General features: G+C 40.0%; 1 protein-coding gene across 5 annotated transcripts in view; it reads right to left on the bottom strand.

Annotated features, from left to right (window-relative positions):
- LOC144382410 (uncharacterized) overlaps nt 1–25,314 on the bottom strand; it is a 162,715-nt gene that overhangs the window by 66,517 nt on the left and 70,884 nt on the right. Inside the window, exon 3 of one of the 5 annotated variants that reach the window (XR_013449324.1) lies at nt 10,482–11,156. The exons of the other annotated variants lie outside the window; for them this stretch is intronic. The gene's annotated coding sequence lies outside the window, so the exon portion shown is untranslated. Of the gene's footprint in view, nt 1–10,481; nt 11,157–25,314 lie in introns of those variants that run through there. 5 annotated transcript variants of the gene reach the window in all.

The following is a 25,314-nucleotide window of genomic DNA, read 5'->3' as shown; positions in this document are numbered from 1 at the left end:
AAGGCTCTCTCTTAATCCTTAACTTATGACATTTTAATTATACCATGTCTAGGTATGGGTCCTTTGGGTTCATCTTGTTTGAAATGTTTTGGGCTTCCTGGATCTGGATGTCTGTGTTCTTTCCCAGGTTAGGGAAGTTTTCAACCATTAGTTCTTCAAATAAGTTTTTTTCCTCCGTTTCTCTCTCTGTTCTCTTCCTGGGACCCCTTGAATGTGAATGATATTACCCTTGATGCTGTCCCCTCGGTACCTGAGGCTATCTTCACTTTTTAAAATTCTTTTTTTTTTTTTCCTTTTTGCTGCTCTTTTGAGGTGAGTTCTACTGCCCTATGGCTTTCCTGGATGTACATTCTGTAGGTTTTCCACTAGACATTTGGGAAGTTCATCTCTCTGGTGCAGGTCCCAATGGTTGGGGTGCCTGATGTGGGGCACAAACCCCTTGCTCTTCAGGGATTAGTTCCATATTTTTGAGATCTCTCCTAACTGTGGTTTGCCAGACCGTAGGTGAGGTTTTGGCAAAACCATGCTTTTGCTTCTTCCACCCATCTCAATGGGTCCCTTTTATCCTTTGTTACGGAAAAGCTTGTTTGGGTAGTTTTCAGGTCTTTGTCAGAGGGAATTTTTCTTTATGTAGCTATAGACTTTTTGTGTCCATGGGAAGAGATGAGTTCTGGATCTTCCTACATGGCCATCTTGAACGACCTTCCTGAAATATTAGCACTCAGAGCCTCATTATGGACATTGTGTTTAATTTTCTTTTTTAAGATTGTATTTTTTTTATGTTACTCACTATACATTACATCATTAGTTTTTTTTAATTTACATACTATTATTTAATGAATACAATTTGTAATAGAAAAAAACTGTAGAGACAAATCTAACCAAATATAATGAGAATATCCACCAACAAGCTTTGAAACCTTTGATATTTTCACATAATTGAGTATATATGTATATGCATATTGTAAATGTGTGTTTATATTTACATTAACTTCTACTTTATTATTTTTTTATTATGTTATGTTAATCACCATACATTACATCATTAGTTTTTGATGTAGTGTTCCATGATTCATTGTTTGTGTATAACACCCAGTGCTCCACTCAATACATGCCCTCTTTAATACCCATCACCAGGCTAACCCATCCCCCCACCCCTCTACCCTCTAGAAACCTTTGTTTCTCAGAGACCGTAGTCTCTCATGGTTCGTCTCCCCCCTCTGATTTCCCCCCTTCATTTTACCCTTCCTACTACCTTCTTTTTTTTAACATGTAATGTATTATTTGTTTCAGAGTTACAGGTCTGTGATTCAACAGTCTTACACAATTCACAGCACTCACCATAGCACATACCCTCCCCAATGTCTATCACCCAGCCACACCATCCCTCCCACCCCCACCACTCCAGCAACCCTCAGTTTGTTTCCTGAGATTAAGAATTCCTCATATCAGTGAGATCATATGGTACATGTCTTTCTCTGACTTATTTCGCTCAGCATAATACCCTCCACTTCCATCCACATCATTGCAAATGGCAAGATTTCATTCCTTTTGATGGCTGCATAATATTCCATTGTATACATATATATACCACATCTTCTTTATCCATTCGTCTGTCGATGGACATCTTGGCTCTTTCCATAGTTTGCCTATTGTGGACATTGCTGCTATAAACATCGGGGTGCATGTACCCCTTTGGATCCCTACATTTCTATCTTTGGGATAAATGCCCAGTAGTGCAATTGCTGGATCATATGGTAGTTCTATTTTCAACTTTTTGAGGAACCTCCATACTGTTTTCTAGAGTGGCTGCACCAGCTTGCATTCCCACCAACAGTGTAGGAGGGTTCCCCTTTCTCCGCATCCCCACCAACATCTGTCCTTTCCTGACTTGTTAATTTTAGCCATTCTGACTGGTGTGAGGTGGTATCTCATTGAGGTTTTGATTTGGATTTCCCTGATGCCGAGCGATGTGGAGCACTTTTTCATGTGTCTGTTGGCCATTTGGATGTCTTCTTTGCAGAAATGTCTGTTCATGCCTTCTGCCCATTTCTTGATTGGATTCTTTGTTCTTTGGGTGTTGAGTTTGATAAGTTCTTTATAGATTTTGGATACTAGCCCTTTATCTGATAAGTCATTTGCAAATATCTTTTCCCATTCTGTAGGTTGTCTTTTGGTTTTGTTGACTGTTTCCTTTGCTGTGCAAAAGCTTTTTATCTTGATGAAGTCCCAATAGTTCATTTTTGCCCTTGCTTCCCTTGCCTTTGGTGATGTTTCTAGGAAGTTGCTGTGGCTGAGGTCGAAGAGGTTGCTGCCTGTGTTCTCCTTTAGGATTTTGACAGACTCCTGTCTCACGTTTAGGTCTTTCAACCATTTGGAGTCTATTTTTGTGTGTGGTGTAAGGAAATGTCCAGTTTCATTCTTCTGCATGTGGCTGTCCAATTTTCCCAACACCATTTGTTGAAGAGACTGTCTTTTTTCCATTGGACATTCTTTCCTGCTTTGTCAAAGATTAGTTGACCATAGAGTTGAGGGTCCATTTCTGGGCTCTCTCTTCTATTCCATTGATCTATGTATCTGTTTTTGTGCCAGTACCATACTGTCTTGATGATGACAGCTTTGTATTAGAGCTTGAAGTCTGGAATTGAGATGCCACCAGCTTTGTTTTTCTTTTTCAACATTCCTCTGGCTATTCAGGGTCTTTTCTGGTTCCATACAAATTTTAGGATTATTTGTTCCATTTCTTTGAAAAAAGTTGATGGTACTTTGATAGGGATTACATTAAATGTGTAGATTGATCTAGGTAGCATTGACATCTTCACAATACTTGTTCTTCCAATCCATGAGCATGGAACGTTTTTCCATTTCTTTGTGTCTTCCTCAGTTTCTTTCATGAGTATTTTATAGTTTTCTGAGTACAGATTCTTTGCCTCTTTGGTTAGGTTTATTCCTAGGTATCTTATGGTTTTGGGTGCAATTGTAAATGGGATTGACTCCTTAATTTCTCTTTCTTCTGTCTTGTTGTTGGTGTATAGGAATGCCACTGATTTCTGTGCATTGATTTTATATCCTGCCACTTGACTGAATTCCTGTATGAGTTCTAGCAGTTTTGGGTGGAGTCTTTTGGGTTTTCCACATAAAGTGTCATATCATCTGCAAAGAGTGAGAGTTTGACTTCTTCTCTGCCGACTCAGATGCCTTTTACTTCTTTTTGTTGTCTGATTGCTGTGGCTAGGACTTCTAATACTATGTTGAATAGCAGTGGTGATAGTGGACATCCCTGCCATGTTCCTGACCTTAAGGGGAAAGCTCTCAGTTTTTCCCCATTGAGAATGATATTCGCTGTGGGTTTTTCATAGATGGCTTTTATGATATTGAGGTATGTACCCTCTATCCCTATACTCTGAAGAGTTTTGATCAAGAAAGGATGCTGTACTTTGTCAAATGCTTTTTCTGCCTCTATTGAGAGGATCATGTGGTTCTTGTTCTTTCTTTTATTAATGTATTGTATCACATTGATTGATTTGTGGATGTTGAACCAACCTTGCAGCCCAGGAATAAATCCCACTTGGTCTTGGTGAGTAATCCTTTCAATGTACTGTTGGATCCTATTGGCTAGTATTTTGGTGAGAATCTTTGTATCCATGTTCATCAGGGATAGTGGTCTGTAATTCTCCTTTTTGATGGGGTCTTTGTCTGGTTTTGGGATCAAGGTAATGCTGGCCTCATAAAACGAGTTTGGAAGTTTTCCTTCCATTTCTATTTTTTGGAACAGTTTCAAAAGAATAGGTATTAATTCTTTAAATGTTTGCTAGAATTCCCCTGGGAAACCATCTTGCCCTGGGCTCTTGTTTGTTGGGAGATTTTTGATTACTGCTTCAATTTCCTTAGTGGTTATAGGTCTGTTCAGGTTTTCTATTTCTTCCTGGTTCAGTTTTGGTAGTTGATACATCTCTAGGAATGCATCCATTTCTTCCAGATGGTCTAATTTGCTGGCATAGAGTTGCTCATAATATGTTCTTATAACTGTTTGTATTTCATTGGTGTTGGTTGTGATCTCTCCTCTTTCATTCATGATTTTATTTATTTGGGTAATTTCTCTCTTCTTTTTGATAAGTCTGGCCAGGGGTTTATCAATCTTGTTAATTCTTTCAAAGAACCAGCTCCTAGCTTCGTTGATCTGTTCTAGTGTTCTTTTGGTTTCTATTTCATTGATTTCTGCTCTGATCTTTATTATTTCTCTTCTCCTGCTGGGTTTAGGCTTTATTTGCTGTTCTTTCTCCAGCTCCTTTAGGTGTAGGGTTAGGTTGTGTATTTGAGACCTTTCTTGTTTCTTGAGAAAGGCTTGTATTGCTATATACTTTCCTCTTAGGATTCCCTTTGCCACATCCCAAAGATTTTGAACAGTTGTGTTTTCATTTTCATTTGTTTCCATGAATTTTTAAAATTCTTCTTTAATTTCCTGGTTGACCCATTCATTCTTCAGTAGGATGCTCTGTAGCCTCCATGTATTTGAGTTCTTTCCGACTTTCCTCTTGTGATTGAGTTCTAGTTTCAAAGCATTGTGGTCTGAAAATATGCAGGGAATGATCCCAATCTTTTGCTACCAGTTGAGACCTGATTTGTGACCTAGGATGTGATCTATTCTGGAGAAGGTTCCATGGGCACTAGAGAAGAATGTGTATTCTGCTGCTTTGGGATGGAATGTTCTGAATATATCTGTGAGGTCCATTTGGTCCAGTGTGTCATTTAAAGTCTTTATTTCCTTGTTTCCTTTTGCTTAGATGATCTGTCCATTTCAGTGAGGGAGGTGTTAAAGTCCCCTACTATTATTGTATTGTTGTTGATGTGTTTCTTTGCTTTTGTTATTAATTGGCTTATATAATTGGCTGCTCCCATGTTAGGGGCATAGATATTTACAATTGTTAGATCTTCTTGTTGGATAGACCCTTTAAGTAGGATATAGTGTTCTTCCTCATTTCTTTTGTTTAAAATCTAATTTGTCTGATATAAAGATTGCCACCCCAGCTTTCTTTTCGTGTCCATTAGCATGGTAAATGGTTTTCCACCCCCTCACTTTCAATCTGGGGGTGTCTTTGGGTCTAAAATGAGTCTCTTGCAGATAGCATATCTTTGGATCTTGTTTTTTTATCCAATCTGATAGCCTGTGTCTTTTGATTGGGGCATTTAGCCCATTTACATTCAGGGTAACTATTGAAAGATAAAGATATTTAGTGCCATTATATTGCCTGTAAGGTGACTGTTACTGTATATTGTCTGTGTTCCTTTCTGGTCTATGTTACTTTTAGGCTCTCTCTTTGCTTAGAGGACCCCTTTCAATATTCTTGTAGGGCTGGTTTCGTGTTTGCAAATTCCTTTAGTTTTTGTTTGTCCTGGAAGCTTTTTATCTCACCTTCTATTTTCAATGACAGCCTAGCTGGATATAGTATTCTTGGCTGTATATTTTTCTCATTTAGTGCTCTGAATATATCCTGCCAGTCCTTTCTGGCCTGCCAGGTCTCTGTGGATAGGTCTGTTTCCAATCTAATGCTTCTACCATTGTAGGTTACAGATCTCTTGTCCTTAGCTGCTTTCAGGATTTTCTCTTTGTCTCTGAGACTTGTAAGTTTTACTATTAGATGTCGGGGTGTTGACCTATTTTTATTGATTTTGAGAGGGGTTCTCTGTGCTTCCTGGATTTTGATGCCTGTTTCCTTCCCCAAATTAGGGAAGTTCTCTGCTATAATTTGCTCCAATATACCTTCTGCCCCTCTCTCTCTTTCTTCTTCTTCTGGGATCCCAATTATTCTAATGTTGTTTCGTCTGATAGTATCACTTATCTCTCGAATTCTGCCATGATCCAGTAGTTGTTTATCTCTCTTTTTCTCAGCTTCTTTATTTTCCATCTTTTGGTCTTCTCTATCACTAATTGTCCCTTCTGCCTCATTTATCTTAGCAGTTAAAGCCTCCATTTTTGATTGCACCTCATTAATAGCCTTTTTGATTTTGACTTCGTTAGATTTTAGTTCTTTTATTTCTTCAGAAAATGTTTCTCTAATATCTTCCATGCTTTTTTCAAGCTCAGCTAGTATCTTTATAATCGTCATTCTGAACTTTAGTTCCGACATCTTACTAATGTCTGTATTGATTAGGTCCCTGGCAGTCAGTACTGCCTCTTGTTCTTTTTTTTGAGGTGATTTTTTTCCGTCTTGTCATTTTGTTCAGAGGAGAATAGATGAATGAGAGATCAAAATGCTAACAGGGTAACAACGACCCCAGAAAAATATTCACTAAAGAAATCAGAAGAGACCTTCCAGAAAATGGTCGCTTTTCTGTTCAGAGAGTTGCTGCTATTCTTTTCTTTGATCTCCTTTTTAGTTCGTGGGTGTTTAGAATGGTTTGATCCCTATCTAGCTGAATTCCTGGGACCAGATGAAATTTAGGTCTCCTACTCCTCTGCCATCTTGCTCCTCCCCCACATCATTAGTTTTTGATGTAGTGTTCCATGATTCATTGTTTGCGTGTAACACCCAGTGCTCCATTCAATACGTGCCCTCTTTAATACCCATCACCAGGCTAATCCATCCCCTCACCCCTCTCCCCTCTAGAACCCTCAATTTGTTTCTCAGAGTCCATAGTCTCTCATGGTTCATCTCTCCCTCCGATTTCTCTCTCTTCATTTTTCCTTTCCTACTATCTTCTTCTATTTTTTTTTTTATTTATTTGACAGAGAGAGAGAGAGAAGAGCAGGGGGAGTGGGAGAGGGAGAAACAGGCCCTCCGCAGAGCAGAGAGCCCGATGCGGGACTCGATCCCAACACCCAGAGATCATGACCCGAGCCGAAGGCAGACGCCCAACTGACTGAGCCACCCAGGCGCCCCTTCTTCTATTTTTTTAACATATAATATATTATTTCTTTCAGAGGTACAGATCTATGATTCAACAGTCTTACACAATTCACAGCACTCACCATAGCACATACCCTCCCCAATGTCTATCACCCAGCCACCCCATCCCACCCATCCCCCACCACTCCAGCAACCCTCAGTTTGTTTCCTGAGATTAAGAATTCCTCATATTGTAATGTATGGGGATTAACATAACAATAAAAAAATTAAAAAAAAAAGAATTCCTCATATCAGTGAGATCATATAGTACATGTCTTTCTCTGATTGACTTATTTCGCTCAGCATAATACCCTCCAGTTCCATCCACATCATTGCAAATTTCCTCCATGGCCAGGATTTTGTTAAATGTTACTATCTTAATAGCCACCTGTCCTTTCCTTGTTGGGTAGCTCTCCACCAAAATTTTCTTCTTTAAAAAGAATTTGGTGGTCAATGATTTATATGTTGGCTAATTGAATTTAAATTTTTAAAAAAGAATTTAGTGGTAAGTGTGCCAAGAAATGGGGTACATTGTTGAGAAAGCCTGGGAATCACTGCTCTCGTGAATGTTCACAGGATTAGGAGGTTCAACCTCACCACTCCAGAGCTTTGCAAGAAAGGACAGTTATATGACCAGGAAAACCATCACAAAACCCAATGTACCTGACTGGTGCCTGGCTGGCTGAGTAACTAGACAGTGATGGATGGTCTTGTGGGGGCCACAGACACAGCTGCATGGCCTCTGGTTGCTCTATAGCACTGGCAGCCTCTGTAGCAGTACTAGCTACACTGGAGATTTCTTTTTAAGCCCCCAGGTACTTCTGATACAGCTGATTATAGACTGACATTTGGGAACTAGTCTGTAGAGCCATAGTTCTCAACCTTGGTTGAACAATTAGAATCACCTGAGGAGCTTTTAAAACTTTTGATGCTCAGCTTGTACTCTGAGCAATTAAATCTGAAACCATAGTCATGGGGCTGAGGCAGCAGTAATTTTAAGTCTCCTTCAGGTGATTCCAATGTGCAGCTAAGGTTGAAGATCAAGGTTCTAAACTAGTGTTGCAAAAATTTCAACATGTGTAAGAATCACCTGACATGCAATACCATAGAGTCCCAGTGCCATTTAGAGCCCCAGCAGTTCCTAATTGAAAAGGAGGTAGAATTAGGGCTGAAACCCAATTTTCCTGGCCCCTCATCAGGGTATTTGCCACCTGCAAACCTACCAGGCAGTATAGTGAGGGCCACATTGGAACTACCTGCATCCCTACTGTGGGGCATGTTGAGGAAGTTCAGACACATAGTTCAATAGTTTAATCCTTCTCATCTTAGCTTGGACACAATTTCCAATGGCTCCTTCCCTGTCTCGTTCTCCAGGGTAGAAACCCCTATCCAAAGAGCCCCAGCTCTTCCAAGACAGAGGTATCTTTCTCAGCACACTGGGATATATTGACTTTTTCTCAAATGTATCCTCTTCCTTCCACCTCAGGACCTTTGTACAAGCTGTTCCCTCTGCCAGGAATGCATACTCTTCTTCCCTCTCTCTAGTTATTCCTTCAAGAAAACCTTTCTTATCCTCTCCCTCCCAAACAAGCCCAAATTCCCCTATTGTATATTTGTATAGCACTTTGTACCTTTCCTTCATCACACTTGTCATAGTTTTAAATGATGTATTTATGTTGATATTTGAGTAATTTCTCTAAGCTTCCCATGAAGACAGAAACTACATCTCTTTTCTTAGAACTGCACCCTAGCCACTTGAATTATGCATGGAACACAGTAGGGACTCAATGAATGCTTGAGTAGCTATGAACCACTCCTCCCAGGCATTGGAGGAAAGGGTTGATGCTGAATTAAGTGAGATAATCTGCATCTACAATCCACTGCCCAGCCAATAAATACTTAGAATTTTTATTACTACTACTAGCTTCAAAAACCCCACTGGACCTCACAAAATGTATCAGTGTTGCTGTTTATACTTAGTGAGTAAGATGATGGGAAACTAATGTGGATTTGATAATAATTTTAAAAGAGCTAGCATTTTATTGCTATGACAGCATTACAACCCAACAGTAATCTAGGAATGGAGAATAATGTTTATTTCCACTTTCAGAAAATGTGTAATGTGTCTGAGGACTTAAGGATCCTTTGAAACAATCCCATGTCCTACTCTTCCCATACTGGGTCCTCCACCTTCAGGTTGGAAAACAGCTTGAGACTGTAAGCTGAAGGTATACACTTTGGGAAATGTCACACACACAGCCTCTCCTCTCATTTTATTTTTCCTTTAAGTACATTTTGTTGAACAAGCTGGAAAACTAGCCTTTTGTCAGCAGTTGCTACTGTTCTTCCATAGGAGGATGAGAACTTGGAAGATGTCAAACTGGGCTCTGCTAAGTATGAGGTGGGGGCGGGGAGTGGGAGAAAGGAATCGCAGTGTGGCTTCAATCCCACCAGAGAGGGTGTGGACAGACTGGAGAAGAAAGTAACTCATACATTTATTCTTTCACTCAGCAAATCGTTATTGAATACCCTGTTATGTGCCAGGAACTGAATTTGGCATTAAGGGCTCCCTAGCAGTGTGACCTGAGGCAAGTTAATTTTCCCATCCTTAGATTGTCACCTGTAACATGGAGATGGCAATACGGGTTTAACAGATTAGCTAAGATAACGTGCACAGGGAGTGACACACAGTGTGGGATGCGGTGAGTGTTCATTGCTGCTGCGGTTGTTCATGCTGAACAAAGCGGATGCAGTGTTGCCATCATGACATTTTGAGTCAAATGGGACACAGAGAAAAGTACACAGGAAATTACGATGGCAGTTAAGAGGAATAGAGGGAGTGCTGTGAGGGTGTAGGAAAGGCATCTAACTCAGACCTCCTAGAAGAGAGGAAATTTCAGGTTTACAGTGTGACATTAAGGGTGAGCAGTATTGTTAAAGAAAAATTATTCTGGCACTTGTTAAAGATGGTAAGGAAGACTGTTTTCAAGGGAGATTCCTGTAATGTGGGTTCTGTAGTGGGAGAGGTCAGGTTCCACTCTGAATAGCCAAAGGAGTGGGGATATAACCGAGGAGCAGGATGGGGGTCAGTGGATGGAAAACTACTCAGATGGTAGGATAATTCTTGCTAAACTAATCAAATAGGATTCTTGCTGAAGGCAGGCCAAGGTGATCAGATATCACCTGGGAATGCTGGGGAATGAGGTTGTTGATCAGATATGGAGATGAGGGTTCTGGCTAAACTGGCTTGACAGGATTCTTGCTAAAGGTGGGCTCTACAAGGAAAAGATGGAAGATTGAGTCGGACTTAGTCGAGCAGGGGACTTAGAAGAGTCTGATTAAAGTATGGTCAAAGAGAGAATCTTTGCCAGCAGTTACCCGGGTAAAGGGGGCCAGATAGAAAGATCATCTCATGTGAAAGACTCGAGCAAATAGAATCACATTCACTCCTCTTCCACAGTGAATAGCCCATCTCCAAAAGAAGGATTATCCTTTACTGCATGTTGGAATCACCAAGGAATCTTTTAAAAATACTGATGCCTAGATCCTACCCCCTGGAGATTCTGAATTAATTGGTGTTGTAAGCAGCCTGGGTTCTGGGTTTGATTATTTTCCTGGCTTTATTGAGATATTGTTGACATAGAACATTGTGTACATTTAAGATATACAATGTGGTGATTGGATACATGTATACATGTGGTAAAACGTTTACCATAATAAGATTAGTTAACATATCCTTCACCTCACATAATTACCATCTTTTTTCTTCTTGCTGTTATGGTGAGAATATTTGAGATCTACTATCTTGGCAAATTTCAAGTACACAATACAATATTTTTAATTATGGTCACCATGCTGTATATTAGATCCCCAGAACTTATTCCTCTTATAACTGGAAGTTTAACCAACATCTCCTCATTTTCCTCAGCCCTAGGCCCTGGAACCAACCACCAATCTACTCTGTTTCTATGAGTTCAGCTGTTTTAGATTCCATATAAGCGAGATCACAGTATTTCTCTCTGTCTGACTTATTTAACTTAGCATAATGCCATCAAGATTCATCCATGTTGGCAGGATTTACTACTTTTTTGTGACTGAATAATATTCCATTGTATGTATGTGCCACATTTTCTTTATCACTTCATCTCCTAATGGACACTTAGGTTGTTTCCACGTTCTTGACTTCTGTGAATAATATAAACAGGAGGGTGCAGATATCTTTATGGGGTAGTGACTTCCTTTCCTTCACATACAGGTTTCCCCAGCTATCTGAAAGTAGAGCATTTCTTTTGTAAGCCAAAGTGACATAAAGTGAAAAAAGCAATTACTATTAATCCATATGAAAATATTCCTGAACATTCCCAAACCCAAAAAATAACTTCCCCTAGCTTTTATTTATATTTTAGAACACATCTGCTAATGAATGCACAAAATAAATGCAGATAAAGCACAGATACATAGTCAAAGCCACGGTGGCTGCTGCTGGGATGCTGACTATAGAAGGGGATTGGCAGGGCCACTCTTGCTGCTTAGGGTATCGCTGCCTCTATAACAGCTTGCTGAAAAGCAAAACAACAAAAAACAAACCCAAAACACTGAACACTATTTTTGCTTTTTGCTTTTACTGTAAAAGTGAAAATCCTCTTCAGATTTCTTTCAGTTAGCAAAAGCAGGTAATAATGTAGGTCTTTCATAAAAGCATAGAGGTGTAACACAAACTTTTGAAAATCGGATGATTCCTGTATATAGCTAGAAGTGGAAATTATGGATGGTAGTTCTATTTTTAACTTTTGTAAGAACCTGCATACTGTTTTCCACCGTGGCTTTACCAGTTTCCATTCCCATCAACAGTGTGCAAGGGTTTCCTTTTCTCCACATTCTTACCAACATTTGTTTCTCTTGCCATTCTAACAGGTATGAGGTCATATCTCATTGTGATTTTGATATGCATTTCCTTAATGATTAGTGATGTTGAACACCTTTTCATGTACCTATTGGCCTTTGTATGTGTCTTTTGGGAAAATGTCTATTCAGAATTTTCATACTTTCATTTCTGTGCCACATGTACATGTGGTATAGAAGAAGCATACTTCAACAAAATAAAGGCCATATATGACAAACCCACAGTTAACATCATATTCAATGGTGAAAAGCTGAAAGCTTTCCTTCTAAGATGAGGAAAAAGACAAGGGTGCCCACTTTCATTACTCCTGTTCAACATAGTATTAGAAGTCCTAGCCAGAGCAATCAGTAAAGAAAAAAAGGTCATCCAAATTGGAAAAGAAGGCATAAAATTATCTCTGCAAAACATGATCTTATATATAGAAAATCCTTAAGACTCCACCAAACAACTGTTAGAACTAAAAAATGAATTCAGTGAAGTTTCAGGATTCAAAATCGACATGGAAAAATCAGTTGTGTTCCATACAGTAAAACCAACTATCTGAAAAAGTCAATAAAGAAAGCAATCCCATTTACAATGGCATCAAAAACAATAAAATACTTAGGAATAAATTTAACCAAGGAAGTGAGAAAGTTATACACTGAAAACTGTAAGACACTGATGAAAGAAATTGAAGAAGACACAAATAAATGGAAAGACATCCTGTGCTCATGGATCAGAAGAATTAATATTAATAAAATGTTCATACCTCATGAAACCATCTATAAATTCAATGCAATCCCTATCAAAATTCCAAAGACACTCTTCACAGACATAGAAAAAAAAAACAAACTAAAATTTAAGGAGAACCACAGAAGATCCTGAATAGCTCTGGGGTTTTTTAAAGCTCCCCACGTGATCCTATTGTGCAGTCCAGGCTATGAACCACCAGCTCTTTTCACAGCTAGGATCAGGCCTTTGCCCTTAACATATCAAGCTTTTATCAACTTGACTCATTACTTCTGTAGGTACTAAATTAGTATTTTTTAGGGGGAACCAATGAAAATCACTCTGTAATGGCACAGTCCACATTTCTCAGACTTTAAACTGGGTAGGATTCACCTGATCATCTTGTTAAAATGCAGAGTCCGATTCAGTAGGTCTGGGGTGGGGCCCAAGGTTCTGCACTTCTAAAAAGCTCCCGGATGATACTATGGACCTCAGACGGAAATTTGAGCAGCAAGAACCTATATCTAAAGTTTTTCTAGTTTTTCTACATTTGAAATAACATTTTTAATTACACAGAAAGCATAACTGAGGTAGGAAATTCTTAAGGAGTGCTGGAAATACAAAGACAATAGAGTATGACTATCCCTGATCAAATGATGTGCTTCATTAGACAGAGGCCAGTTACTAGTGGAGTTGGCTGTAAAATAAATAGCTATAAAACAAACTAGGTATGGGCTATTGGTTTTCATTGGAAGAGTGGAAAGATGCATTCTCAAGGAACAGCTTCCCATAGAATCTTGAAAACTACTAAGGAAGACGAGGTTATAGATACAGCCACAGAGAGACCAATATAGCATAATTATTATAGGTGTTGTCTCTGGATTCAGACTTCCTGGGTCTAAACCTCTTTCTATCATTTTCTAGCTGTGTGTCCTGACACACAGTAAAGAACTTCTCTGAGCTGTGGTTTCCTCACTTATGAAATGAAGAGCAGAGCCCAATTCCTTGAGTTGTGAAGATTAAGGACATAAATGTTTGTGAGAAGCTGAGGGGAGTGCGTCTCTGGCAAGTAATGAGTAATCAGTAAAAGTCAGCCATGATTACCCGGCTCCCCCCGGGTTGTATTTGCACTTTGGTAAAGTAGTGATGCTGCAATTCTTGTGAGTTTACTGCTAGTTCATTCCATCTTTGAGACAGGATTCTGCCCAACTCTCCTCCCCTCTATTGTGCCCATGCTGCTCTCTCTTCCTGTGTTTGGATTCTTCAACTTTTTGCCACCGAGCTCTTTATTCACCTACTACTATGTGCCAGTCACTGTGCTAAGCACCAGGCTACCAAAAAAATCTTCTGTTATCAAGAAATGCAGGCAAGGAAAGTGAAAAAACATCAAGAATAATCATGATGATTACTTGTGATTAGAACTATCAGAGAGGAATGGACAGAGGGTTGGAAGATCACAGAGCAACTACTCATTCTACCCTATTTAAGAATTGCCTTTGGCTTTCAAATGAAGAACTGCAACAATGCTTTATTATAAATGTTTGCCATTTGATCTGTGAACTCCCCTTATTTGCGTTTTGTGCTAATTCTAAACAGTGTCAAATGGTATTAATAATATACCATTGAAGTTCTACATTTTGAGACTACTGAAAATGATGGATATAAGGTACAGCCCACTTTCAGAACATAATTCTATTTTCTCACTGTCATCTATGTCAGGGGTCAGCAAGTTTTTTTCTGTAAAGAGCCAGATGGTGCATATGTTAGGTTTTATGGACCACACATACACTCAACTTTACCCATGGCTGATCCATAAGTGACTGGGTGTGGCTGTGTTTCAATAAAACTTCATTCATAAAAGCAGGCACCTGGCCTACAGGTCTTAGTTTGTGGACCCTCCCATCTAAGTGATCTTATTCACCTGACACTTTCTTCACTTAAACATTAAAGACAAAATGGTTCCACACCATCAAAGATAAAAATGATCTCACTGTCTCATTTGATTTGTTACCTTCATCTATTTATGAAATACTTATTTTTCATAAATCTATGAGTTGCCTTATCTAGAAAACAGTGTTCTCATCATTATTTTTAATACTATAATTTTCTTTAGTATTTAGAGCTATTTCCTACAGTAGCCAGAAAATTGCAAAAGGAAATTTTTAAGTATTGTAAAAGAATTCGTTCTTCTTCCTCTTTTTTTTTCTTTGAAACTTAAATGAGGAAACCACAGAAAGATCATTTACCCTAATAGGCCTCAGAGAACAGTGGTTAAGAACATGAACTTTTGCTAGACCACCCAGGGTCTACCATTTACTAGCTTGTGCCCTTGGATGTTCTTAACCATTCAGTGTCTCAGTTCTTCATCTATAAAATGGGAAGATTAGTAGTTTTGACGATAAAGTTATGGTGGAGATTAAATCAGATGACCTACATAATATGAATAGAACAGTTTACGTAAGAAGCACTCAACAAATGTATCTATTGTTTTTGTTCTTTTCACTTCTGCATGTGGAGGGCATCTGTACCATGTGCTTGCTTTTTTTTTTTCCTGCCAAGAAATATGCTCTGAAGTTTCAGAGGACCTTCTCGGAAAGCTGCAATCCCATCAACTACAGTGTAGATGTGTTGGACTCATCCTAGAAAGTCAAGATGGTCCTCAACCAAATGGAAGCAAATTTGTAATAACTCTGCTTTGACCTTGAGGAAATTTCTTAAGCTTCAGCTACACATCTTGGGGTAGCCTCCTCCTACCCTGGGGTATTTCTAAGGCAGTTAAGTGAAACATTAGGAGGATCATAAGTACGTTAGCACAATTCATTTAGACTATTCACATCATGGATAAAGCCTGAGTATTTGATGGTTATTCTTATAAGGTTGTTTGCTGTTGTTGTTGTTGTTGATTCTGCTTCATTTCTACTCTCATTATTACCTCTACTAAGATAGCTTATGTGGTTGGAGTCAAAGCCTCTCACATATGCATTTGGAATCTTTTAAATAAAGTCCAGTTTTCTAGTAGTCACCATGCTCTGTAGCGTTGAGCCAGGTTAGAACACCATATAGAGAGTCAGTCTTGTCCAAGAGACTGTCAAAGGACATTCCAACTTCACTGGAAAGATAGTCCTTCAATCAGGTCCCATGTGTGAAAGTGCTTTGAAAACTATGAAGCAGGAGGCAACAATTATGTACAAAGTACCTACTCTGTGTCTGGCATGTACTAGAACCACACTGTCCAATACAACTTCCCACAATAATGAAAGTGTTCAATATCTGTGCTGCCCAATACAGTAGTCAAAAACCCCCATGTGGCTATTGAGCACTTGAAATGTGGCTAGTGTGACTGAGGAAATAGATTTTCATTGTATTTAATTTAATTCATTTAAATTTAATTAGCCACAATGCAGTTATAGAGCATGTTGCATGTTTTAAAACAAAACAGCCTTGTAAGGCAAGTAGTATATACCTATTCTCCTTTATAAAAGGGGGAAATCTAAGAGAAGTCAAGGAACTTTCTAAGAGTCACAGACTAGCAAGTGGAATGTGGTCAGGCAGGATTTATTATTCCCAGCCCCCATGCCATGCCCAGAGTTTTTTCTTACATATCAAACTCTATAGCACTGTGCTATAGTATTGAATTATATTATATTATATTATATTAATTATATTATATTTATTATATTATATTTTACTATTATTCTTTTGAAATCTGTCATTACATCAGCTAAATATTGTTTTAGGCAGATAGAATCACTCTAACGCATTCTCTCCAGAAAACAAGGTTAGCTAACATGACTTGCGCCTATGGAGAGAATTCACAGTTGCTTATGGATAATCCAGTATCTACTCCCCTTTGAAGATACTTTGGAGTAGGTCTTACCCATGTTTTTTCATTCTCACCACTAAGACAATGGGCGATGACCTCAAAAAAAAACAAACAAAAAACAGCTATCACAGCAAGCTGGTAGTTTGGGGGCAGCAGCTCATTTCTTCCAACAAAGTTACACTGAATTGATTTCCCAACACATGTTTATAGATGTGCTCTCCTGAGTTCCACACACAGAGAGCCATTTCCCTTTTCAACAGCTTGTCTGGTTACATCTTGTAGTAATTTATCTGCGTGCTCCCTGCCAACTGGTTCATAGGGAAAACATGTTTGATGCATAACAATAGATCATTTGGGGATAAATCAAACTCTTCATGAAGTCCTGCTTCTCTTCACAAGGCATTTCACTCAGAAGAGTCTCTCCTGGGCTCTAGTGACTTGAGGAAAGGAAATGTAGTTGCCCCAATATGTGAAACAAGTAGGTGCATAAAAGCTGGTTTTCTCCAAGACAAGACTAACGACACAGTATCCCTGGGGTCCCTTCTCATGGAGTCCAACTGAAACCACTGAAGTTGGATTGGAGACTAGAGCCTGGAGGCAGTTCAGATTAGACCTATGTTTGGAAGAAATGAGAGATCTATTTTGCCCAAAGCCTCACACTTTCCTTGGAGGGACGCCATGGCCGCCCACACACCCTTGTCTTTCCCAGTTCCTGTAAGGAAAAAGAAAGTTACAAGGAGATAGAAAGTAAAAAGAAAAAGGAGGAAAGAGAATTGAAAAAATGTGAGCAGGAAGAAAGGGGAAAGAAAGGAGAGAAGAAATACATAAAAGGTTTTCATTTAAAACTCTACTATCATAAACATTGTTACCAATTAGTTCTAGTTGGGTCCCTGCCAAGTGCCAGATGCTATGGTAGGTGTTCCTAAAATCTGCCACAGACCAAGTGAGACTTAGAAAGCTTGAAAAAGCAGTAGTTAGTTCCTGCAAAGGCCTTATCCTGAGAATCTGCACCACATATGCTACTAAGTCTCTGATTTGTCTTACAGCCATTTTATTCTGGATATTCAGAAGTGAAGGAGTCCGGGCTGAATAGTGAAGAGCAAAGGCATAATGAGAGAGTCAGAATAACTGATACAAAATTAAAAAAAATAATAATTAAAAAAAATAAAATAGAAATTTTTAATCATATCAGTCTGTCCTCATTTGAGGACACACATCACCCATAGACATGCTTAAATGCCAAGTAAAACACATCTTGTGCTTTGAGTCTGAACTCATGAACTCCCCCTGGGAGCCCTGCAGGGGCTGGTATATGCTTTTTATGGAGCTGGGGGGTGCATTTAAAACTAAATTCTGAGATTGTTTTCTAAGGAGAAAAATGAGCTGTGCTGGTGCTTTTTTTTAGTGAATGAGGAACTCTTTCATCGAGTCAACCCCTTTCCCCAGTCTTCTCTGGCTCCCACTACCTCCAGGATCAAATCCAGACCCTTTGTCCTGAAATCCAAGGCCTTCCCTGGGCTGGCCCCAGACGGCCTTATCGACAGTGTTTTTCTACCACTCTCCACTGTGAGCTATCAACTGCAGTTAAGGGTTGGTCACTCACTCACTCCCCTGTCCCCACAAACATACACATTCTGCCCCTGAAAGGACAGAGAACAGCTCCTTCATCTTCCAATGCTTTTGCACCCATGGTTCCTTTCTTTTTTTTCTTTTTTAAAGATTTTATTTTATTTATTTGAGACACACAGAGAGAGAACATGAGCTGGGGGAGAGAGGCAGAGGAAGAGGGGGAGTGAGAAGCAGACTCCCCACTGAGCAGGGAGCCCAATGTGGGACTCGATCCCAGGACCCTGAGATCATGACTTGAGCCGAAAGCAGATGCTTAGTGGACTAAGCCACCCAGGCGCCCCCCCATGGTTCCTTTCACCTAGAATGCCCTTGTGCCTCTCACCCTTCTCTAACTCCTAGGCAAACTTCAAGGCCCCATTGAAGGCTGATCTCCTGAGGAAGGATTCCCTGACTTCCCAAATCCACAGTGACCTCTCCCTTCTCTACCCTTCATGATATTCAATTTTGGTATACTGTGATGGCAACAGCGGATTGGCATTCAGGGATGCCCTGAGTCCCTGGGAAGGGGATCATTCTTTTTATCTTGCTATGCTTCTGGTTCTCTTGCATTCCTTTTCCGTCTCCTCAGTTCATGCCCATCAACACTGCCCTTTCTCAGTGCTCCTTATAAATTGCTATCCATCTATCATCTCTCCTCATGTGCTAGGAAGCTGGATTTCTAATCTGCCCCACTCCAGTGCAGAGAATGGCTTCTTCCCCTCTCTTCCCTAAGGACTCTGACCACTGGGAAGTACTTACTGCTGCGTTTATTTCATTCTTTGTTATGCTATAGCAATTCATGTACATTTCCTGTCTTCATTCAATTGTAAGCTCCTTGAGCATAGGGATTTTGGTCATCTTTGTTTCCCTCTTAGTGTCTACCACAGTGGATCATATATAGATCATACCCAATAAATGCTTAGGAAATACATTTTCACCATTACTACATTTCTCACTTGTGCTTTAAATACAGGCAAATATGCTGAATGAAGACTTAAAAAATACAACCGTTTCAGGAAAAATAAGAAACATCTGAAATATTTGGAGGTGGGGTGGGGTTCTTTTCTCCCCTATGTGTAGGCTTCATTCTCAGATGGGCTTTTCTCTCATGGTGAGATGGTTCACTTAAGAAAATCCAGGTATTATGTCCTTAAGAAGAAGGGTAGATATAGGACAAGTGGGGGCAAATTTCTCCGAACTCAAAGACACCCAAGGATTAGAAGCCAAGTATATCAGGTCTCAGCAGAACTAGAATTGAGAATGACATCAATCTTTAATCTCTCAACCTTTCAGGGCTGCCTGGTATCTTATCACTGCCTCTTTTGATGCAAAAGGTATTCTCCTTTCTTAATGGGTTTTCTCCATCTCACAGGTCGGCTTGCAGAGGGCTTTGTCTTGCTGTGATGCTAAGTGCATTTCATAATCTCTCCATTTTTTCTCCCCCACTAGTTGGCAATAGCTACTCAGCTTTCTAATTCCAACATTCTGAGTGAAGAAGGTGATTACCCTTGCTCACTTTTCTTTACCAGGCCAGAAGTCCCTGGCAAGCCTCAGGATGGGCCACTTCTGAATCAGTTGCCCTTCCTGGTGGAGTCAGCCACAGCTGAGAAGTAGACGACTGGTGGGAGGTAACATAGAAAATATGGCTGCCTAAGCTCATCCCATTAATAGAGACGGTGGGCAGGTACAACCTCCTTTCATTGGACTTGTCTATAAAGGCAGACACTTGCATAATGGAGTAGAGAACACAACTGCTGTAGGGGTCAGACAAAGAATATAAATGAGTAAAACAGTCTGGTGTAAAATGATGGGAAATGGTAGCTCCAGCAATTGTTAACATATGGAAATTTTGTCAGATCTTTCCATTTTTAAAGAGAAGCTGTAAGTATAGATTTTAGTGTGAAGTCCCTGAGTTTTAAAACATTTGTGTAAACCAAAACCAAACTTAGCTGTGAGCCATATTAGGCCTGCAGACTGTCAGTTTATGGGTCCTGTTTCAAAAAACAATGTGCAGGAGCAGATCTGAAAGTAGGGTAAATGATATATGAGCAACTGGCCCATTATTGTAATTCATTTTCTTTCACTACAGTTATTTGCATATTAATCCCTCTTTAGATATCTACTGACTTATTAAACTAAGTTATTTGCTCTGGATTGTTTGGAGATTAACACTTGCACTTGCATCATTTCAGAACTCTTCCAACTTCTTGCTCAAGCTCACATGATACTGTCTTCTAGTAGGAGAAAACAAGGCTCTGAGGGGGGGCGGATTTTAGCTTGAGGTTTTCATAAAAGGTCAGTTTGGGGAAATGATCCTTTGTTAATGACCTTCTCTTCAGATTTCTCAAAGACCATCCAGGCCCCTGGCTTGAAGATAAGTCCAAAACTAAGAACTAGCAGGGTAATCAGGAGAAAACAAACTTCATGCAAGGTTGGGCGCAGAAGCCAGAATGATGGGCATGTCTATATGGGTGGAGAGGTGGGGGATAGGTAAGATGGGGATAATGATCCCTACCACATGGAGATGTTATGAAGATTCATGAACTAACCTACGTAAAGTATCTGCTTCATAGTAAGTGCTCACCCAGTGATGGCAATTTGCTTGTCACAATGCCTGGCACAATAATGAGGGCTTGAAATGCTGCTTTTACTGCTGGTCTTGGAGGAGATGGTCTAGATAAAATTATTATTATTAATTTTAAGAAGCTTACAATCTAGGAGAAGGTGACAAGGCAAACACATAAGAAGTTTAAAGAAGATGAAAAATTGGGGTGCCTGGGTGGCTTAGGCAGTTGGACGTCTGCCTTTGGCTCAGGTCATGATCTCAGGGACCTGGGATTGAGCCCCACATTGGGCTCTCTGCTCAGTGGTAAGTCTGCTACTCCCTCTCCTTCTCCCTCTGTGATCTCTCTCACCCTCTCTCTCAAATAAATAAATAAAATCTTTAAAAAGATTTTTAAAAAAGAAGATGAAAAATTGTTCTTACAAAAGGATGCTTCTCCGAGATGGAGGTCCTATAAGAATTAGATTCTAAGAAGTTAAGCACTAAATGTATTTCAGAACAGATCAACTAACGTATCACTTGGCTTATGCCAGGCATAGATATAACATTATCTTTTCCATACACCCAACTACGAAGGAGACAGGTACCATTTGAATTACCCCCATTTTATAAATGAAACAGTTAAACCCCATGAGGTTAAGTAACTTCCCCAAAGTCACCTGAATATTAATTGGTGGAGCCAAGATTTGCCCCTCTGACTCCAGAGTACATATTCTTAACATTGGTAACACTAAATGATTTTCTTCAAGTGACTCAAGATTCTTTAAAAGTGAGAGGATCCACTATGGCTGGGGTGAGTTAAGGGACTTCAAAGAGGAGACTATGATTTATCCAAAACTGTTCAGATTGGGTAGAACTGGACAGAGTGGTACTTGGGAAATAACACATACTCATAATATTAGCAACACCTCGGATACATGATTGTATCTTAGTTTACATAGTGTGTTCACAAACACTCTTCAGATCTACTAGGATGGACCATAAATGCCCCTGCCTTGGTGATCATAATGTCTATAGCTTCTAATTTAGTCCTGCAACTGCCATATGAGCTTGGTATGATCTCCATTCTGCAGGTAAAAAAAAAAAAAAAAAAGACACTGAGTGGCTTGTATAAGACAACAACAGTGGTAGGTGGTAATATGCATCTTCAGGATCTAAGTCTCAAGCAACTTTACTATTTGCTCCTTTAGGAAGATATGGAGACTAGAGTGACCAACTGTTATAGTTTGCATGCAATGGAAGAGTTTCCTAAGATGTAGGACCTGCAGCAAAGTCCCCAGTAAGCCAGGACAAACTGGCCACCCTAATAGAGACTTAATAATAAAATCTATGATTACAGTAAGATGCCTCCTCTGATTGAAGCAAGGGTTTGTGGTGCTAAGTGGGGAATGCTGTTCTCTCCAATCACAGATCCAGTATCCCTTACTGTGCCCTCAGCCTGCTCCCTGCTATTTCCAGTGATATGATGGCTATAGGGACAGGCCTGTCTTCTCTGAGTGCTGGCTGCATTCCAAATTTTTCTCTCTGCTCCGTCTTCTCTCAGAATCTGCTGCAGTGTGCACTGAGAGCAGGCCAGCATTTTTCAACCTTTAGTGTACAGACAAATCACCTGGGGGTCTTGTTAAAAGGCACATTCTGATTCAGTAGGACTAGGGTGAAGTCCAAGACTGCATTTTCCATATACTTTCTCATGGGAATCTTGCTGGCTCATGGCCACACTTTGTAGAGGGAGGAACATCCATTGAGAAAATGGGAACAGGAATTCTCACTCTTACACAGCATTTAAATTGGGTGAATCCAAGTAAACAGTTTATTTCACTCTCCTCTGAGACCTTCCCCTGGTGTCTTATAATTACAAGTTTCATCTCACATAAATCTGGATTCAAATCTACCGCTCACTGATTAGGCTACCTTAGACAAGTTGTTTAATTTATCTCAGCTATTGGTCTCTCACCTGTCAAGTCAGGCTGTTATTCTTCTCAGTCTTATTGTGAAGAATAAAGATAATGTCTATGAAGTACATACTACATTCCCAAATAAACATAAATTGTCTTTATTCTTCACAAAAAGACTATAGTTAGTGCTATTGTTAAAAGTTTCCCTGGGTCAGAAGGATGAAATAAGTTTGTAAAGTCCGCAAGGTCATGAGTTGGGAAGGCTGAAAGCATTACCCATTTCTTAGAGATAATTGCCTCAACGCTCTGATGACCCAAAGAAATAAATCTCAAAATGGCAGCGTTCCTGGTTTTCTTCATCCATTTATTCAATAAGCATTTTCTAAGCCATGCAACATGCAAACAGTAATAATAAACAGAACAAGTAAGATTCTTGCTTTTGCAGAGCTTACTTTCTTAGCAGGGCTTTAACAATTTCAGGTGGGGAGAGACTCTGGGAGAGGAAAAGAGCCTTCAAATCATATTACAAAGGCTTCTTGATACTTAGAAAGGAATCCTACTTCTAATATGGGGGGGTGCTCTTGCATAAAAAGGCATCACCCTGGCGTGCCTGGGTGGCTCAGTCGTTAAGCGTCTGCCTTCGGCTCAGGTCATGATCCCAGGGTCCTGGGATCGAGCCCTGCATCGGGCTCCCTGCTCCTCAGGAAGCCTGCTTCTCCCTCTCCCACTCCCCCTGCTTGTGTTCCCTCTCTCACTGTGTCTCTCTCTGTCAAATAAATAAATAAAATCTATAAAAAAAAAAAAGGCATCACCCTCACACTGCCTTGTGGTCTGACTACTGAATACTCCAGTAGAGAACTCAACAGGCAGACTTTTACTTTCATAATAGACCATAATAAATATGAGGTGAATATGACATCTTAACAATGTTGAAAAGGGGCCACTACTAGGGAATATTTCTTAGGAGCAAATTCTTTTCCCAGCCCTTACTTTACAATACACATATATGGGCATGGCAGCTCTGTTGGATACGTTTCCATGTGGGAAATGGCAAGCAAAGCTACCTTATGTGCCGTGTGGGGTGAGTAAGTGGTGGCACAGGCAGGGGACAGTGGTGGGAACTTCTGAGCAGGGAGGTCAAGTTGTTTTGGTTTCTCTGCCTCCCCCAGGAGCCGCCCCTACCAGGAGTTTTGGGCTTAAAAATATGACTCCCATCATGTCTTTAGGGACGAGAATTGAATGATCAGATTCATGCATCTCTGGTAGCAACATAAGCAACAACCAGAAGACTCATCACAGCAAACAGGGAGATCCATTTCAAGTTCTATGACTGACTGAAGTTTGGCACTCCCTGACAAATACATTCCAGCTGGTTTCAATCCACACGAGACACTAGTGTGTGTGTGCACACATGTTTATACATCTACATGTTAAAGAAAATGCACTCAGTAAGCAGGAGAGCTCCATTTCATTTTCCTTTTGCTGAAGAGCTATCTCCCAGGGAGAAAAATCCATTACATGTCAGAGAAGATTGTAACTCCAGGCAGTCCAAGGAAATGAGGTAGGTAGCTGGCTTTTGCAGGAGGGAATTTAGAAGATTATCAGAACACCTAATTAGAAGAGATTTTGCTAAGCGATTCCTGCCAATTTTCCTATAGATAATGGTTAAGCTGTGAGACCCTGCTCTAGACCATGAGGGAAGCATGCAGCCACAGCCTCCTCTCGGCATGACGCACCCTGCAAGTTAGTGGAATCTAAGTAAACAACTGATTTCACTAATCTTGGAGGCCTCCCCCTGGTGCCTAATAAGTACAGGCTTCCTCTCAGCATTTGCCTCTTCTCCAGGCTCCCTTATGAAATGTGAGGCTAGCTGTAGAGTTGGAAGGACAAAGGAACTGAGTAAATATAATTTATTATCCAGGATTGTTTTCAGCCTTTTTCCAATTATACACATTTTTCCTTTTGGCTCACAGACCTGGGTTTATGAGGCTGTTCTTCTGATCACTAATGGGCTGAAAAAATGGGCCCCAACTATTCCTTGAAGTATGTGTTATGGACTTTAGTAATTTGCCATGGCATTAGTTCTGTTGAATACGGTTAATTAAATGAGAAAATGAATACTGATTCCTGCTTCTCCCCCACTGTCTGCCCTCATGCCCTCTGTGTACACCAAGCCTTAACATGAGACCATTTCATTTAAAGACCAGAAAGCTGTCAGATCAACAGAGATGAAGCCCAGACTGGGTTGGAGTACTCTCCTAGGGATTTATTTATTTGTTCTTACCTGCTGGGGAGAAAATGACTGCCTTAGGGAAGACAGAAGGCCTCCACTTTAAAGTTGTGGGGCAAAAAGCCATGGGCCGGGGGACAAGGACCCTAGCTTCTGGCCTAGGTTGTATGCTTATTTGATGTGCAGCTTTGAGCAGGTCACTTTTCTTTCTGTATTTCAGGTTCTTGATTTGTAAAGGGAGAGGAGTAATGATACGTTCCTCTTGGCTTTTGGATTTGTTGTGGATCAGAGGCTCATCTCTTTAGCTACCCACTTGCTTATGGGCTTTCTTTGGGATTCAGGGTTTGCACTTTGTTCTTTCCATGCCACCCCTTGATGATCTCACCTCTTCTCATAGTTTTAGATCTGCCATCTATGCAGGTGACCATAAAATCTATATCAATAGCTTTGACTTCTCCCCCAAGTTCCAGTCTTACAGAGCCAAAATGTTAATTGGATACTTTCTGGTTGAATGTTTTGTTTTATCATATTTACTCTTATTTTATCAAAACTCACACAGGCCACACTTCAATCTCTATATGAGAACCATACGTGTGGCATAACAGAATATAGGCTTTGAGTTCTAATCTAGTACTTCTAACTTTGTCACTTGGATGAGCCACTTATGCACACCAAGCTTGGAATGGTGATGTTCAGG

Source organism: Halichoerus grypus, chromosome 6 (assembly GCF_964656455.1).
Source record: "Halichoerus grypus chromosome 6, mHalGry1.hap1.1, whole genome shotgun sequence".
Classification (NCBI taxonomy): domain Eukaryota; kingdom Metazoa; phylum Chordata; class Mammalia; order Carnivora; family Phocidae; genus Halichoerus; species Halichoerus grypus.
The sequence above is the reverse complement of the archived record's forward strand: the minus strand, read 5'-3'. Positions and strand labels throughout refer to the sequence as shown.